The following is an 18,367-nucleotide window of genomic DNA, read 5'->3' on the forward strand; positions in this document are numbered from 1 at the left end:
ACTTGCAATACTCTTATAAGTTTAAAGTGATTATAAACCAAATGCTATTGATTAGAAGTGCCGAAAAGAAGGATCAGTGATTTTTCTCGGTGTGCTGTTGTTGCTGTCGCTGTGCTAACCGCAACAAAGGACACACAATTTGCAGCGTTAATGTCCTGGCCTGGTTCTTTGGGGCCCATGAATGCGGGGACTAAATGTCCCCGTTCCGAGAACCGAGTTCGCAGGACCTTGCTTGATGGGGATGTGGAGACTCCGCCATCAGCCAGCCAACGGCAATGGCGGCGTGCAACATGCAGCCTGCCAGGAGCGACCTGCCACCTGCAACCTGCAACCTGCTACCCATTCATAAATGCATTTAACGTGTCGTGGCTCAGGTTGAGGCTGAATCGCAGGGCTCAGGATCTGGGCTCAGGTGGCAACTAACAAGGAAACAATTACGCGCTGAAAGGGGGGGCAAATGGCATTAGGGGCCCTCAGTTCCCGTTCCCGTTCCCATTCTCATTCCCATTCCAGATTGGGGCTGCTCCATGTGCCCACAAACACGCACTGCCATCTGCCTAATGAGCAAATGAAGTCGATTAAAGGTGTGTCGGTTGCAAAATGGAAAATTTCCCGACGCCATTCGCCACTGATTATCACGCGTTGCGGGGACTGAATGGAAATGGGATGTACTGGCAGTTCTGGGACTACCAACTAAAATAGTTTCACCTTTCAATATTTCAAGTTTCACACGATAAGTTTTAAGGATTTGATCTAATATGGATCACATGCCTTACCTTACACAATTTGAAGGCAAATTCTCGAGCACTTAAACTTAAAATGCCCATCGTAAGTCTGCATTATTGTAAGGCAATAATGAATATTAAAGGAGATGCCATCAGAGCCCAGGGTATTCGCAAGTTAACTGCATTTCCATACAGAGCTGCCTCAAATGCGAGCACATATGCGTGACGGAGGACACTGGGTGTCCTTGGCCAGGACGCATAGCAACTGGCGCATGAGTGGCGAGCGAAAGTATCTATTGTGTTTTCCCCAGCCGCAGACACGAGAATGCATAATGAGCAATAACTGGCTGCTCCATGTCCTCGGATCATGTCAGTCCTCGCGGACTTCAATTTGCTTTCCTCCGGAGCAATTTCTGATTAACTCGGGGACCAAGCGGCCACCATTCCACCTCTAATCGCATCGAACTTAATGGCGAAACTTCCTGGATAATTATGCGAGAGTTCGGATTTTAATTGGCTTTCCGCATTTGACCAGAAACTCTGGTTTGCCATTAAACTTAAAGCCTCGAGTTCTCTCGGGCTCAAGCAGATAAAGGCCACAACTCATTTAGCTGTCATGCACTAAATAACGGCCCACGAAATCTGCATGCCACACACATTTATGTGCATATATGTATATGGGATGGCTTGAGGCCTTACATAATGTACGGACGGGGTACGGACACACAACCATCTGGTGAGGGAATGTGGAGTTTTGGGGCAGGCATAATGAGATGACATGACATATAATGAGGTGTTCTGTGTGTGTCCGTGTGGCTGCAGCCTGATGGCAGCGGCGACTAATTGCACAGATGCCAGCGATTCGAATTCAATTATTCAGGGAATTCCATTAATTCCGAATTAGTTGGACGTGCCAACAGGCAACTTGATGCCGCCCCGGAAAGTATGCCACACTTGCCATAAATACCTAAGGCGCACACACTGGCCGAAAAACCCAGAGAGCCACTGCCACACAGCCACAGTCGACAATATGCAACAAAAATCCTTTTGTGTGGCCAGGACGACGTTTAAACTTTGTTTTATGCAAGTTTTTATTGTTTAATAGCTGGGTGGAGGGCCCAGGGGCACGTGGCAAGGGGCATGGGGAAAGGGGGCGATGTAATGCCCAAATCGAAGATGTCCTGCCAGGTGGATGACAAGGCGGCTTACCGCCAAATGACCGCAGCAGGCTCCAGGGGAAGGCCGGGGTCCTGGAACCCGACCCGCCTTACCAATTGCAAATTGCAATGTGTGCAGGTTCACACAGAAGGCTTTTGTGCAGCCCCGATTTTCCCTTCCCATTTCCCACTTCCCATTTCCCACTTCCAGTTTCCCACCGGATATAAAGTCAGGGCGCACGACATCGGCAATGCTGGTCGTATTTAAAGTCTGGCCATGTGCTCCGAGTGCACACAATTTGGGTTAAAATAATAGCAAAGGCCTTATTTATCCGAGTGGTTCTCAGAATGGTTAGAAATTGTCACAGCCCACTTAGACTACCAGTCTTTAAAGTAAATTGTGATATGTATTGAGTACTTTGGTTGCACTTTCTGTAGATATCAATAAATATTCCTATTATTCCAATTTCTTTGAAAGATTATATAATATATAAACTTCCAATCGAAAAGAGCTCCCATTTAAAGGGACTCTGTTTTCGGTAGGCAATGCAGTAATTTCCCATTCAGCTAGTAATTTACGGTTCACTGTGTTCAGCGCTGCTGCTGTGACCGCAGCTGTAGGTGAGATTGGGTGGCTTTTCGGTGGGTGGTGGTTGGTGGGTGGCAGAGTGGCTGGTCAATTCCTGAAGCTGGTCGCGGGTGGCAGGAGGACGCAGTGGGTGGGTGCCACTCCCCTCGGGCCGGTGGCGTGTGCATTTTTTATGCACCCACATATCCACAGCTGTTGGGCAGGCTTTTTGCGTTTTTTTTTTCGGTGAAACATCACCACACCCTCAACCATGCACCATCAGGTGTCGGAGCATGCAGAATTTTGTGGCTTTTGATTGGCTTTTTCGGGCGCTCGTCGGAAAAGTTATAAATGGAGTTTAGGGCGAGGTGTTGTCTGCGGCGGTCAGCTCATAAATACGTCAAGTGCGGTTGCTGCCTGCATTATGGATCAAATCCTCAAAGTAATTTTAGCACGAGAAAGTTGGGCAAGAACGAGAAACGGGAGCAGGTGGGGCACTATTTGCTCACGAACTGCGGCAGTGCAATGGAAAAACACACGGCAAATGTAAATAAAATCGTTGGGAATACAATGTGGGAATGTGTGCCAAGCCGCAGACAGAAGGGGAAAATGGGGAAGTGGGGAAAATGGGAGTTCCCCAGAACGAAGGGGTTTCCCAACAGCAGTAAAAAGCAGCAACGCCAATGGCAAATAAAAGCGTGCAAATAAAACTAAAGCAAGCAGCGGCAACTCGCGTTATTTACTAAATTTTGCATATAAAACAAAGGGAAACCGGAGTGAGAGAGAAAGAGAACGGTGTAGAAACCATAAACAAAATCAAGTACAAATTGTTAAAGTTTCGGACTACAAGATGCCTCGTAGTAGAGGATGAAGCATATATTTGTGCTTCTTGGAAGAACAAATGTTACTAGCAGAAAGTAAAAAAAAAATGCTAATGAAATTAACAAAGGAAATGCACAGGTACAAAGTAATGGTATTATATAGCTGCATATCGCTAGATAAATTTGAAATCCAAGGGGATTTGAACAGTTAGCATTCATTCAGTGTTTCCAGCTTAGTTAAATATATTAATAAAATGCTTACACGTCCATAAAGTATTTAGGAATAGCGAGTCTTAAAACCTCGCAGGAATCATTGAAAACACGCTTATTTACGAAGGAAAAATGAGTACAAAGCATCCTTAGCTGCATTTTGTAGCATACTTTGTGGCTGATACTCGGGAAGGATCTCTCGTTACCAAGCAGCCAAAAAAGCCACTGCGCTTGGCAAATAAAATAGTATCTGGTGGGAAAAACAAGGAGAACAATAAAAATTTACAACCAGCCAAAACAGGCGAAATAAGCAGTTACCAACCCGAAAACGGGGGGAAACCTCCAAAAGACAAAGGAAAGCACGAGGGGAACTCAATAAATTGTCATGCAGTAAAATGTAGTCATGGGGTGGGGAGGGGGATGAGGAGCAGCGGAAGGAAAGGAAAGGAACCACGCGCGACTTTGTTTCAGGCGATGAGAAATGGCCAGGGGATTTCCCCGGGCGGGATGAATGGGCGGGGCACGTAAAATGCCAAGAAAGTAGCAGAGTGCAAGTGGCATGCAGATACATGCTTATATATCCTGCACATCCTGCTCCCTGCCCCCTGAACCCCCCGCCCCCCTTCATCCCACCATGCAACTTGTCCGACCGAAAATCACATGTTCTACTGCAGCGGGAAGGATGTGATTTAAGTTGCAGTGCAACAGCGAGCAGGCAACCCATAGGCCGTAGGTGCAACCAGCACCAAAAAGCAACAAATGAGGCGGCGCTCCAGCCTAAAGAGCCATATACCAAGTGACATTTCGGCATTTGCACGGCATTTGCAGTGGAGCAGTGGAGGACTGCTGAATTTTTCATGTCCTTCGCGCGGCATAAACTCACCTCCTGGCTTTGGGGACTGTAAATGAAGGCGACTCTCGCTTTATTGGCCACGTTAGGTTCTTCGTGGCATGGGGTACTATACAATTAGCAAGAAGCTATCTGAAATAAAAAAAGTTACACTGCTTAATACTTAAGTTTCATTACATTTCAATCTTTTAATGAGCTTCAAAAAAGATTAGCTCTAAGCAGAGAAAGAGCATCCAATAGTCCGGCATCATGTGCTCGAATTTGTGTGGCAAATGTCGTTGTTATTGCGGCTTCATTTGGCTTTCAGGTAAATGGTCTCTTAGCATGGCTCTGTGCCTTTCGAGTGCATTAATCCTTTTTTATAGGCGGCGAGGAAATTGGCGCAAATTAAGTATGCGTGGTGTGGGCCCGCAGCACAGGCCATTTCTTGGCGCGGCGTTTACTTTGGCCAAATTGCATTAAAGTTGCATAAGTGCACAGCGTTTTAATATTTAATTTGGCAAAGAGCTTTCCCAACACACTCGCATTCACAGCGCCAGGATCTGTATGCTCGCTCCTTGCCGACTGTGTTTTTGTCCTCCTATTTGGCGAGCTGCACTTAGAGCTGTCCCGGCGATAACGCCGCTGACATCCACGCTTAATAATATCCCTTTCGCGCTGGAAAAACAAAAGCGCAGCCTTGTCTCTGTGATTTTCCCGTGCGAGGGGAAAAGTGGAAAGGAAAAGCGCAGCTCGCAAATGGAGATAAAAATTTGCGATGGCAAAGCCAAAGGAAGCGACGAAAAAATAAAGCTAGAAAAAACAACAGCAGCGCAGGCGGCAAAGTGCAGCAAAAGTATTTACAAAGCGTTATCACGCTGTGACCCTCTGCCCCGCTGCCACACCCCCTTGGCCGCCCACGCCCCTTTGAACTCTGAACCCCGCCCCCTGTCACCGCCCGCTGCTTCTCTAATTTCTGATGCGCTGCAGTTTTATATAGTTAAATAAAAAGGCGCTTAAGCAGGCGATAGAGTGTAATCATGCCCGGGAATGGATTTCAGATGTGGCCAGCGGGGAATCGGGAAATCGGGGAAACGATATGGTGGAATTGAAGGCTGCGAGGGAAATGCCAAATTAAATGCGCATTCATCTCGCCCAGGGATAATGCAATAAGAAGGACTTCCTAGATATTCCAAGGATTCACTACAATACTACATGGAACTTGGTCATTGAAGCGCTTAGTTCATCTACTAAATCATTGATTAAGTGATTCTATCCAGGATTAACACTTACACAAAATAATATCTTATATATAAAGTGGAAAACAAGGCCATCATATCAATAGTCTGCGCTACTTCAGAGAGTTTTCCCAGTGCCTTGTCTGGCCCATCGATTCCGGAAAATCGAGTAGATCCTCGGCATTCCTTCGCCCTGGGAACGTTTCCCGCTTTATCACTCCACTTTGGACTCCTCTAAATTCAGCAGCTCATCTCCTATTCCATTTGGCCCAGCTTTACGAGCTGCTGCTCAAATTTAAAGCTCATCAAGGGAGAAGGATGCGAAATGCGATGGCTGTCTTGTCGAAATAGTTTCGCATTTTATAACTCACTTAAAGGCGCCGCCAGGCAGCGGGCCAATTAAAACGGGCAGACGAGCAGCAGCTGATTAACCTTGGCAGCTGCCGCCTCCCACCGGCCACGCCCACTGCCCACGCCACTCCCACTCGCACACATATAGAGCATATTTAAAGTGAAGCCCAAGTGACCGTCGCCAGGTCACGTCGCCGTCGTCTTTGCTGTTGTTGCATTGGTAATTGTGCGAGTGCAGCAATGACGTCAGCACACACACACACACACACACGCCCAGGGAAAGCGGCGGGTGGGTGTGGCGCTGCCACGCCCCTGCCCACTGGGGGGCGGAGCCACTGAGTTGCCACGGTAATTGTGTGCGCTGCTCCACGCTTCGGTTGGCAATATTGTTATGACCAAAAAACCAGGTCACAAAGGATCCAGCCCCCGTCTCCTTTTCGACCGACGCCACTGTCTTGGCCTCAGCTTTCAGCGTGAACGCGCGCATATTTTATTTGATTTATTTATACAAAAAAAGGGAAAACGAATAATAAAATAGAAAAGGACGTCATAATTTAGTAAAATGTTTAGCAAAGTAGGCGGGCTGGAGTGCGAATTTCTGGAGGCGCAAATCCCCGCCGGCAGTTGGGGATTTCTCGGCTTCAACTCTTGTGCTATTTTGCATTTAATATTTATGCCACTTTCCCTCTGTTTTGCAGGCATGCATCGGGCTCTCCAGCGCGCCAGTTATCCAGCCTCTCAGCTCAGCCGCTCAACTTGTCGACTTTCGGCCCAAACCGCTGACCAGGCCAGGACCTCGAAGGATCTCAGTTTCCAGGACGAAACAGAACAGAACGGGACCCGGCAGTCCTCAGCCATGGCTGCTGAATAATTAATGCAGTTTCGGTAAGTGCATTTGAGAAATACGTTCCCTTTTTGCAGTTTCGGTTTTCAGTTCTCATTTCTCAGTCCGCAGGTTAGCTTAGCCCCTTAGCTTAGTTCGAGAAAGTCAGAATGCAGGACGTCTCATTTAAATGCGCACTGCGAGTCTAAGGTTCCTCGAAATGCCTCTGAGACAAGTTTGAGCTAGCGAGGCATATAATAGATTTCAAACTCACGATGATGTAGAACTGAAGGTGTTTGAAAGCTGGCCCAAATACCAATTCCTTTCAAGAGAACACATTGTTGTAAGTTCTGAATAGTTTCATCATAACTTAATGTGAAATGCTTGCAGTGCATGCCAGGAAATCCTCGCACTTGCTCCGAATTCTCCCTTTCCACAACTAAGCCTGACAAATGAAGTGTTCACTGCTCGCTGCCTTCGAGGGGCGTGGCCCATTGTCGCTCACGACCAGGCTCATGCATAAACCAATATGCGACATAGCTTCGCTTCCTCACTTCTTTTCACTTCACTTCAGTCCAGTCCAGTTCAGTTCAGTTCAGCTTAGTTCAGTTCGGTTGAGTTGAGTGGAGCTCGTTTCGCGCTTCGCTTTTTCTTTGGCTGCGTTAACGCGCCGGAAACGGAAATTGTCCACCAACAATGGCAACAAAATGGCAGCGGCCAAAAAAGAACGACCTCCCACCCACAACCCATTGGTATTTGGTGGTGTAGGGGGGCGGGGCAGGCTGATAGCGGACAGGCGGATGGGAAAATTGTCCACTATTTTCACACATTTGGAGAGCTCAAGAGTTGCGGCAGTCAAATGTGGGTATGCTTTTTGGGTCACTCTCGGACCGCACTTAATGTTTTTGGTGTATTCTTTTGCAGGATTTCTCTGGAGCTAACCTTATGTATTTATAAGTTTCTATATAGTTTTTGATTCTTGAGAATTGTACCATTTGTTGCCATCTTATTTCCTAACGACCAGAGTATCATCAAGTTCGCATTCCCTTTCCCCTTCTCCCCGGTCAGATCTGCGTAATTTATGTCCTGATGCTGTTGCTGGGTTTATCTTAATGCTGTCCTGATACAACATTTTCATCGTTGTCATCGCTCATCGTAGTTGTTGTTGTACTTGCCAGCTTATTGCCACTGCTGCTGCTGTGTGCGAGTGCACTGAGAGAAATCTATATCGTTTCTAAAGCAATATGCATAAGTATTAATAGCCTTGAGAAGCGGCATCTTTTTTAAATATCATTCTGTTAGAGCTTAAATGGCTCTATGCCCTATATATAATCAGATTTCATTCCCACCAGGTTTTTCTCTGTGTGCGTTCGTGCACTGCTTATCCTTATCCACAACATCGCCTTGTCCTTCTGGTTCTCCTTCGCCTTTGCCTCGCTGTCCGTCGTTTGTTTTGTCATTCAATTCAATGAGGCTAATGTCCGCTAAGGCCCCTGCCCCGCCCCCTGAGGCGGCCAGCCCTACGCCCATGTTCTCGGTTTGGTGGCTCTTCTGCGTCCATTGCTTCATGCTGTTGTTGAAGTGCCATTAAGTTTAGTTGTCACTTAGCCTCTTTGCTTTTATATGCCTCTCTCTCTTTCGCCCCTGTTCACGCTGTCTCTGTCTCTGTGCTGTTGCTGTCCCTTTCTCTGTGTCCTGTCTGCTGTCCGCTTGTCGCTTGTCGTCTGCCGACCGTTGTTGTTATCCTTTTGGCTTGAACGTCTTAAGCGCCTAATGCCAGGGCCATAAAAAGTCCAACTAATGCTTTAAAGTGTGCCACACACACACACACACACAAATGGTCAGAAGGGAGACAGAGGTAACTACACATAGAGAAATATTACAAGGATTGGTACAAGGATATGTACCACAATGGATGTTGTACTTCTTGGCTTCTCCTTCCGATTGCTAATAATACCGATACCAAGTCAATATGTTTTTCGCTGGTTTTTCGGTGCTGCAATTTAAGCATTTTTCTGCAGGACAGCTAAAAAATGGCAACTCCTGTTTTGCTCGGCTTGCAGGACCTCTTTTATCTGGCCGGCTTTATCGATCGTTTTGTGTGTTGTCTTTTGGCTGTTTGATTTTCGGCTTTAAGCGAGTCCATCCTTCCTTTTGCCGCTTGCCGCTTGCCACTTGTCTCTTTATTTTTATTTGGACTTTTATTCGCTTCGTTTTCGCTTGTCGGCCTGAAAATTGCGTGTTAATTTTCACACAAACGGAGACAGTCGCATTTTCCACGTATTCTGTTTGTGCTCTGCGGTTTTCCAGTCGAAACGCTTGTGTTTACAAACGGCTTTCGTTGAAATATTTGCATTTTTATTGTCTCCTTTGCTTCATTAGCCGATTGCCTGATAGCTGCCTCGGATTTTGTATCCTTCTGCGTATCCTTTGGCGCATTGTGGCCAAAAGTTCATCTAAATTAAGTGCAAGCCATTTTCAATTAACTTTCGACGAATTCAACTTGCCCGAAAACTTGCAGCCAAAAATGCAAAAACTTTTCCAGCAACTTTCCGGCACTTTTCGTTTTTGTTGCCGTTGCCGATGAATTTTCATTACGCTGCATATTTGTTCTCTTTGCCAGTTTTTCTCCATTTTTTTGTTGTATTTTTTTTTTTTTTGTTTGGTTTGCATGTAAACAAGCCGCGCCAATTTGTTGCCCTCTAACAAAAGCAGGCAGAGAATTTTCGACTTCAAAACTTGTCAAATTCTGCAGAGCAGAAACAACAAAACCGGCTCGGTTCTGAGTGGCAGGACATGGGGGGTGGAATAATTTCGAGTTCGAGGGCAAGTGGAATACATTTTGGCCTTTAATGGTAGGAAGAAGTGCATTAAAAATGCAGATACAATGCCCCGAAAACGTCTGACAGGCCCGAAGGGGGGAAATCGAGCGAGGAAATGGCTCTGGGGGCGTTTCTCTGTGTGCTTGTGCAAATTTCAAGTTGTCAATTTATGATTATGGCACCTCATGAAGCGGGCCAAAATGTAAATTATACGCCAACATCGCAGCGCAATGAAAACTCGAGCGAGTAACAAGCCGAAATTGCATGTGCAAAAGGAGAGTTACTGCCTGGCTGGCAGCCTTAAAGTTGCCTGGTTGCATTTAACGCTCTTTAACGCCGAATTGACTCCACTAACTGAGTACACTCGCTGCGGAGTCGTTGTTATGTAAATGAAAATCGCGATTTTCCTACTGCCACCCACTTCCCGCCGCCATCCACCCGACCATTTCACTGTATCGACAGGCAGCGCAGGTGCAATCAAATATTACGTATACGCCGCGTTGTGCACAATAGTTAGCAATAAAGTCGGCGAGGCAAGGGAGGTGAGGTGGGGCAAGGCAGCAAGTTGGCTAGCAAACTGTCAATTTGGTCGTTGCCTCAACCGTCGTTGTTGCCGCCTTTATTGCTCTTTACCTTATAACAACGTTAAGGGCTCGAGAATATTGAATTACTCGAAATGTGTGGAAAATGAGCGGAAAGAAATGGCATTGCAAGGACGAACAGTTCATTGAAAGTTGCGGAAACTTGAGCATTAAATTTCTATCATTTTGTATCTCTAAGGATCGATCAAAGCGAAGTCTAAACTACATTGTACAATTAATATTGATTAATTTTCCGATAGATAGCTGGAAAATCGATCCGTTCAGCAGTATTGCATTTCAATTCCCGTAATTCGACTTGCTCGGGCTCTCAATTATTTTTTTCCGGCCAATAGTTGTTGTGCTTTGGCAGCGGATGGCGGGACGACCCGTACGGTGTGCACTCGTTTGCGCGGAAAGCTCTCTGCATTTGGTGAGCAGTGCTCATGTGGGGGGCATAAAATTTGATTGTGATTGAAAGGTGTAGCCTACTTTCGGCGCATATAAAATGCATGTAATCAAGCGAAATGGCAGTGGGCCAAATGAGATCGTCGGCATGGGCGGCACATGGGAAATGGGGAATATAGAGTGGGGAAATGGGAAAATGTTGAAATGGGGGAAAGCGGGAAAGGGGCATTTGCATTTGCAAACAACGCCCTCGGACAATAATTGAAATTTGATTTGATTAGTTTCGATACTGCGGTTGTCGTTGGTGTTGCGCCCACTGTAATTGCCGCTGCGTCCGCCATTTGGTTAAATGAAATTGTCAAATTAATTTAATTGTATTTTTGCGCGGCGCTTAAACTCGACGCCTTTGCAAATCCCTTTATAATTAAGTCGACCGTCGGCGGAAAGGAGCGGCGGCGGAATGAAAGTCATTTAACAATATGAAAAGCAGCTTCGCTCCCACCATAATTGAACTATTTGGTTTTCATAATTGAAATTTCCCCCAGACAATTCAATAATAATTATACAGAGATGCTCTGTCTGTCTCCTGCGGCACGTGAAAAATTTCATTAAGTAACTTATTGCTATTATTTGCATTCCTTTCTGCGGCAAAGATAATTCGCAGTATTTTTTGCGGAGCTCGTGCCTTTGTCCCCGTCGTAATTAAATAAATATTAAATATTTTCCGAGCAAAAACTACATAATTTAATACGTTTCCCTCACAGTTTTTCTCAGCCAAAGTTGCTCGATATTATTGCCGAGATATTTGCGCATATTTGAGCGCTTTAATGGGACCACATCGATGGGAAGGGGGTGCGGGAAAACCGGGGACAGCCCGAATGGTAAATGATGAAAAATGCTCTGCATTTTCCGCACCTTTTTGTGTGGCCAAGCGGAATAAAAAGGAGCAGAGCAAAGATCCAAGAAATAAAGAAGCCAACGCACAAATATTGGCTCGCTATTTTTTCGAATGAATTATGAGTGCGTCGAGGGTCGTTGGGTGGGCGGAAAAGCGGTCGGAAAAGTGGGTGGAACGGGCAGCTCAGTGGCGCGGCGTGGCGGAAGAGAGAAATTTTCAAGAGGGTCCATGATTGGACGAGTGGCCAACCAAAAGGTGTTCCAAGGTAGTTGAGCAAATAGTTTTATTGAAACCGATATTAGCATATGCCACGAATCGAAGCGAACAAAGGGGGGAAAATCGAAGGATATTGGCGGAAAACTGACAGATTGTGGGGAGCTAATCAAGAGTGCGAATTATTATTATAATGCTTAGGACTAGAGACTTCCTAAGATCTTTCGAGTTTGAATGGCTTTGACTTTGGTATATAAATATATATATAATCGAAATTGCTCAGTTCTCTATTCAATTTGCATTGATATCTGAAGTTATTGATGCTAATTTTCCTGAGTGTAGCTGATATCCTGAAAAAGCCCCTTGCTATCGTACGCCTCTGATTTCCTTACTCCGCTCTTATTTTAGCATGCCTTTTGTTGTTTTTCTTTCGGCACGCGTTGGCCTCCTTGTTGTTTGTTCGCTGTTCCCCTTTGCTTTTCCCGCTTTCTCCGCTTTCCCGCACATTTCCTCAGCTGCTCCTGCTTCTTATGGCCAACCATTGTTGTTGGTTTCTTTACTGACAACATAATAATAAGTTTTCTCGCTCCCCCTGTATGGTTTACGTTGCCTTTCCCGCTGTTGTTGTATTGCGGGCAACACTTTCAAAGGCCAACCTGCAGCTGCTGCTGCTTCTTCCCCATTTCTCCTTTCTCCAGATGTTGTTGTAGTTGTTATGGCTCTTGTGGTATTGAGCGCAAAAGTTTACGAACGCAGCGAGCGGGGGGTGAAGAAGAGGGTCACAAAAAATATAATGCACGCACATACGGCACACTTAAAAAGATGGGCATGCAATAATTTTGGGGCATTATTATCAATAAAGGAAAGCTCTTGTTACGACCAAGAAAAGAGAGAAATGGTTTATGTTTAACAAAGATCTCTTGAATAAAATTTAAAACTGCGCCTCAGCTTAAACTGCATCCAAAGGTAAAAGAGTCAGAATAGTTTTAGTTTATTAATAATCCTTTTTTACATCACTAAATATTAATGTTTCATCACCTGAACTCATTTCTCGCTGTGTAAGCAGGGCAACCGTCCATAACTGCATGCTTTGCGCTGTGTTTGTGTGCGTGTACGAATGTCCTTTATATCGCTCTGCGTGTGTGTGCGTGTGTACGCCAACTTGGATTTCCCTTCGTTCAGCGCTTTATGGCGATGGCCGCCCAATGTTTTTCGCAGCCGTGTCCTTTACACACACTTTAAATTATTTATTTTTACACTTTTGCTGTAACACACTTTCCGCCGCTCGTGTGTATGTGTGTGTGTGTGCGTGTGTGAATTGTTGTTGCAGCCTACGAGAGCTGCCAAAGTTCGCTGTATTCGTACTTGCCACATGACAATCCGCTATCCCCACCCCCGTCCACGCCCATGCCCCCACCCACCCGCTCTCGGCTGGAGAAACTTGTAAATTATTTGCCTTTTGCCTTTATTCCTTACACATACGCGCACAAATTGTCTTGAGTTTATGTGTTAAACTTTACATCCCATCCTTGATGGTGCGAGGAGGGGGGAGCGGGTGGTGGGCGGTAGGTCGTTGGGTGGTGAGTCATTGTGGTGCTCCGTGTTTCATTCACATACACTTTCCGACTTTACAAAAACCAATGAATGAGCAGCTAAACAAAATACTCAGAAATATGTATATTTGTGCCTAAAAAGTTAGTGATCACAAGTGAGGAGCCTCTTTTTTTCCAAACGATCAAACAAGTTATACAACCACCAGTTTTTGGAAGCAATAAATTTATGCAAATTAGAATTTTTATTGCGATTCCTTGTGCGAAATGTTTTTCGCAGTGCCGCTGGCTGGCTTGGCATGTAAATGATATGTTCCCTTCGGCCACGTCCAAGCTCGGAAGATGGAATCGCAGAAGACGACGACATGACTGCCTTTTATTGCTTCTACGCCTCTGCCTAGCCCCTCCGTTCCCATTTTCCCACGCCCCTCCCTTTTGTTCAGCTGTCGTAGCCGTTGAACAAATGAACAACATAAATAATTGCAGAGGCACACACACCGACGCACACGCGTTCTGAGGAAACTCGCACGCACACTGACAACGAGTGGGAAAATCGCAGGACTCCCAAGGAACGTTTGCAGCCTTCGAATTGAGATTAATGAGCAGCAAAAGTGATTCAAAGTCAGCATCCTCGCCAGCAACAATTTGTGCACCAGAACGTTAAACTATGGCGCTTTATCAGAACACATTAGGCGGATTTATTGAGGGCCAAGCTGAGAACTACTTCGGAAAGATAGTGGTCACATGTGGTATTTCCCAGCCAAAGTATATATTGACTTCAAAGTGAATGCCTATATTTACTAATAATAAGGCAACAAATTCGTTATATTTACATAGATGGGACTTTCCACCCTATTATAAATTATAGGCTGAATGGCAATTGGAAACTCCGATCTATAAATCACCTTGTGTGACTAATGCCTACTGGCAGGGTAATAACGAATCACCAGCTCGAGTGCATGTTGCTATCAACATCCACATAATTGCAAATACTCCAGAGGCACGCGCTACTGGCAACTCCCACATCCCCCCTCCCATTGGCAACCCCATCCAATTTCGATACGATTTAATCGGCACTCGAGAGTTGACACCCCGCACACTAATTGCCGCAACACCCTCGTGGGGCATTAAGGTCTTACCTGATAACAGACCGCAATCGAAACCGAAATCGAAATGGGAATCGGAATCCGAGTCTGAATCGGAATCGGAATCTCAATCGGAATCCGAGGCGAGTCACAATCAAAAGCCCGAGAGTCGCGTAATTGCAGATACAAATGCGATTACACTAAGTAGCTTGTCTCGATAATAAATGTGCCACCCAAAATGGGTGGTGCGTAACCTCGTCTTATGGAAATCGAAATCGAATGTAAGCCTTGCTTTCACTTTCCGCTCGCCTTGCCGCAGAACATCCAAGTTCGTTTTGTTCTCGCGTCGTATACGTAATTAACTACATGGCGTATGCTAAATGCATATTGGAATATGGAAAACTTGTTACTCCGCCAAACTATTTGGAGGCGATTCCAGCAGTTACTACAGTTACATGGGCAAGTTTTGAAATTCAGCTGCTTTCTTTAACTATGAAGAGGAGTTCATATGAACTAATACTTCATTGAAGGGTTCCGCGAATCATAAACAAAAATAGTCATAATACATAATCGACGTAATGTGAGATATGAAACTGACATATGAGTTGCTCAGTATGCATTTTCCAGAATCTTTGTAAGTGTATTCCAGTCGTCGCCTGGAACTCTCTTCCTTCTGCTCTCCGACACTCCGACGCTATTTCTTTCCCTGTTCCGTACCCTTCGCATTGTTTTAACCGCTCACTCTGCCAGTAAGCATATCACCAACAGGTTTTACGGTTTAATGACTCTCCGGCTTACGCTCTCCCAGTCTCCCACTCTCTTCCGTTCGCACTCTCCGCGCCATTGATTCTCCACTTTTCTTCAGCCTAACGCTCAGTTTTATCTGGAACTTTGCCGCCGTCAGTCATTTCCAACTTCCAAGCGGCGTGTTTCGGGCTTCGGTTTTTCGTCTAGGTGTAAACATTTCTAATTAGTGTTGTGTTTGGTGCAGTAGTAGTTCCTTCCAATCTTTGTTATCAGTCGCGTAGTGCTAATCGACTCTATCTCAAGTGCGCTGGTACCGTAAAAGGTCTCCGTTCTTTTTTGGCCAATCACTTGTATCAATAAATAATTAGGGGCTATCGCTCCGTGTTTATTTCGAGACATAAATTAATTCGAGAAAGCAGTGAGGCACATAAGAGGTAAGCCGATAGCTCGGGGAGAATGTGTCTTTAATCTTAATGCATCTGCCTCCCTCTGCCGCACGACATATCTCTTTCACTCCGACAAGTGGCAATAACATGTCACAAGAGCAAGTGCAAGTGCGAGGGGGACAGACAGCGAAGGAGACAGGGACAGAGAAAGCGGTAAAGTTGAAAGAACTCGACGAGATAAAGCAATAAACGAATATTGCAGCAAGTTTGCGCGTTTAAAAACAATTGCATTTCCATTTAATTTTACAACGAAAATCACGATGCTGCAGCAGCAGCAACAACAACAACAACTCAACTCAATTAAAAACCTTCGGCGACCGGCAAAAAAAAGATGAATTGAATTGTGCAAACAGAGAGACAGCAAAAACAACAAACACAAACTTCAACGTTGCTTGTCATTACTCTTTTTTTTCATTGGTTTTTTGCTCGTATAAATCGGATGCGATTACAGTAAATATCGGGTCACACATACAACCGGTTAAACACAAAAAACATTCTGTTGAAGCAACTTTAAAAAATAAATCATTACAAATCACGCGTTACGGTAATTGACACTCATGTTTATGCGTTTAAACTTAAAAATGGGAATATTCCTTTAAATATTTATATGTTTCTTGTGAAGGGAAATAGTGGATATTTTGTATAAATTTAATTTCATAAGAATGTCTAGAACCGAATCAAACTCAACAGATAAGTGTAATTTACAACTCCCAAGCTACAAACATAAACTTTATGAATGACAAAGTTTGCGTTGATGCCGAGTGGTTTTTGTTTGCGGAAGGCAAATACAATTACAGATTGCGGTTAATTGTGGTTTATTTTCTAAGGTGTTATCACATCAATGCCAAGTGTTTCTTTAACAGCGTACTTTTAAATTATATTATCTCACTTTCACAAAATTGCATCATAAAATCAATATACGTACCTTTGATTATGTTTTTCTGGATTTAATAGATAACTTTTGACTAGCTGCACTTGAAATGGACTCCAAAAATAGAAATTTCATGATAATAAGTGCAGATAGGAAAATTATTGATTTAACATGACATGCAAAAAGTTAATCTCATTCTTGTTGGATCTACACAAAATTTTAATTTTGAAATTTATAAAAGCTAATCTTAACTCTGACCATTGCTCGTTAATTTTCGGATTTTCCAAATTTGTTAATGTTTATCTTGACCATTATTTATTGTACCTGTTTTTGCCACCTTTCGGATGTTTATGATTTTTATGGCCCTTCCACGCGACTAAACAAATGCCATCCAATTTATTGGTGAATCTATCAGAACAATTGCCTGCACATTTTTTACTCAACTTTATTATGCGATATTTTCGAGTGCTTTAAATGGCCAGAAAAAAATTGATGTCTGTATGCGCTCCATTTTTAATGAGTTATGAATTGAAATTCGATGACGGGCAAATGTGGAATGTCTGCAAATTGATAAACAGAAGTCGGTTGCGGATTCTGGCACAGAATTTCCAGAAGGCGGTTAGAATTTTATGAACTGCATCGAATTCCCATTAAAAGTGCGGATTGATTGGCTCAGGGAACTCTGGGAGTTTGACAATGTTTTCAATTCTGGAAACCCCATTCGGGTATTCAGAGTGCCTCGATACGCATCTAAGAAGAGGATAGCTAGATATCACTTCTACACCGAGAGAATAGGGAGTTGAGTTTTATATATTAGAATCACATATTGTGATTCTTATCCAGTTGGATACTCCAAATTAGAGTACATTTCTGTGGCAGTTGTGAGTTTATTCAAAAATATACATTGAGAGCATAACTGATTGGCTTTCAAAATTGTCAAGCCACTTGCCGATTATGGTATTATATTTTCTGCCAGTTTAGAGCAATTTCCTCGCTTCTGGCTTGTGGCACACCTGCTGAGGTGAAGAGGAGCCAAACTGCAGCAGTTTCCTCCAAACATCGAATCATGAAAATTGCATTGAAACTATTTCAAGTTTTCCGGACAAAGCGAAGGCGGGTTGAAAAGTGGAAAAGCGCAAGAGCGGGAAAGGCTGGGGACTTGGTGTTAGTTGCTGTTTTCTGGCAACTGCAGAGATGCCGCTCAAAAATTCATGAGTGCGAAAAGCCACAGCAGGAAAAGTCGCATATAGAAGCAGTTGAAGGGGCGAGCAAAGTTTCGACAGGCAAACAAAAATCATAACGGAACCAAGGAGGATTGTGTCGGCGGATTCCCAGGACCTTTTCTCCTTCTACCCTCCTCGTCCATGGGTTTGAATGTTTATTAAAAGACAATGTCACTACAGAGGCGAAAAGAAGGCTGCAAAGCCGGAGTGAAAAGGACGAAGGCAAGGACAGCGGAGCTCGCGACCAGAAAACCTCAAAATGGCATGAAATGTCAGTGATTTGACGCTCGGGGAGATTCGGGTAGTTAGGTCCTCTAACCCCTGCAGGAATTGCTAGCTGCTCATATGTAAAGTTACAGTGGACACTGTAGTGAGAAGGACTAGAATCCGCATTATCTACTAAAAATATTCAACTAATTAAAGATGGGTAGTTCAAGCGTAGGATTTTCCCTTTTCATACTTACACATTTTTCAGTGCTTAGATTTAGTTTTAGTGTGGGTTAGCTTATTCCGAGCTTCCACTGTAGGCAAATGCCAGAATTTGGAGTGAGAACTTCAGGCTGAAGTCATTGTCGTCGGGCAACAAAACAAACTGCAGCAGCGCAAGAAACACAGCAGAATACGAATCCGAAAACTGGGAAATGGGAAATGGGAAAACGGGGCAGACTTTTGCTTTTCATTCATACGAAATTACCTGCGGCCAAGAGCTTAATGCCAGTTGGACTGCAAAATCCACTTAGGAAGTTGATACAATCAGTTCCTCTCCGGCCAGAGATGCAACCACTCCGAGCCTCCGCATCCCAC

General features: G+C 44.5%; 1 protein-coding gene across 1 annotated transcript in view; it reads left to right on the top strand.

Moving 5' to 3' along the window:
• The window catches only part of LOC6736277 (glucose transporter type 1), a 71,664-nt gene that overhangs the window by 22,745 nt on the left and 30,552 nt on the right, over positions 1 to 18,367 (top strand). The window contains exon 3 of the mRNA XM_016170588.3: positions 6,598 to 6,784. The gene's annotated coding sequence lies outside the window, so the exon portion shown is untranslated. The remainder of the gene's footprint in view (positions 1 to 6,597; positions 6,785 to 18,367) is intronic.

Source organism: Drosophila simulans, chromosome 3L (genome assembly GCF_016746395.2).
Source record: "Drosophila simulans strain w501 chromosome 3L, Prin_Dsim_3.1, whole genome shotgun sequence".
In the NCBI taxonomy this organism is placed as follows: Eukaryota; Metazoa; Arthropoda; class Insecta; order Diptera; family Drosophilidae; genus Drosophila; species Drosophila simulans.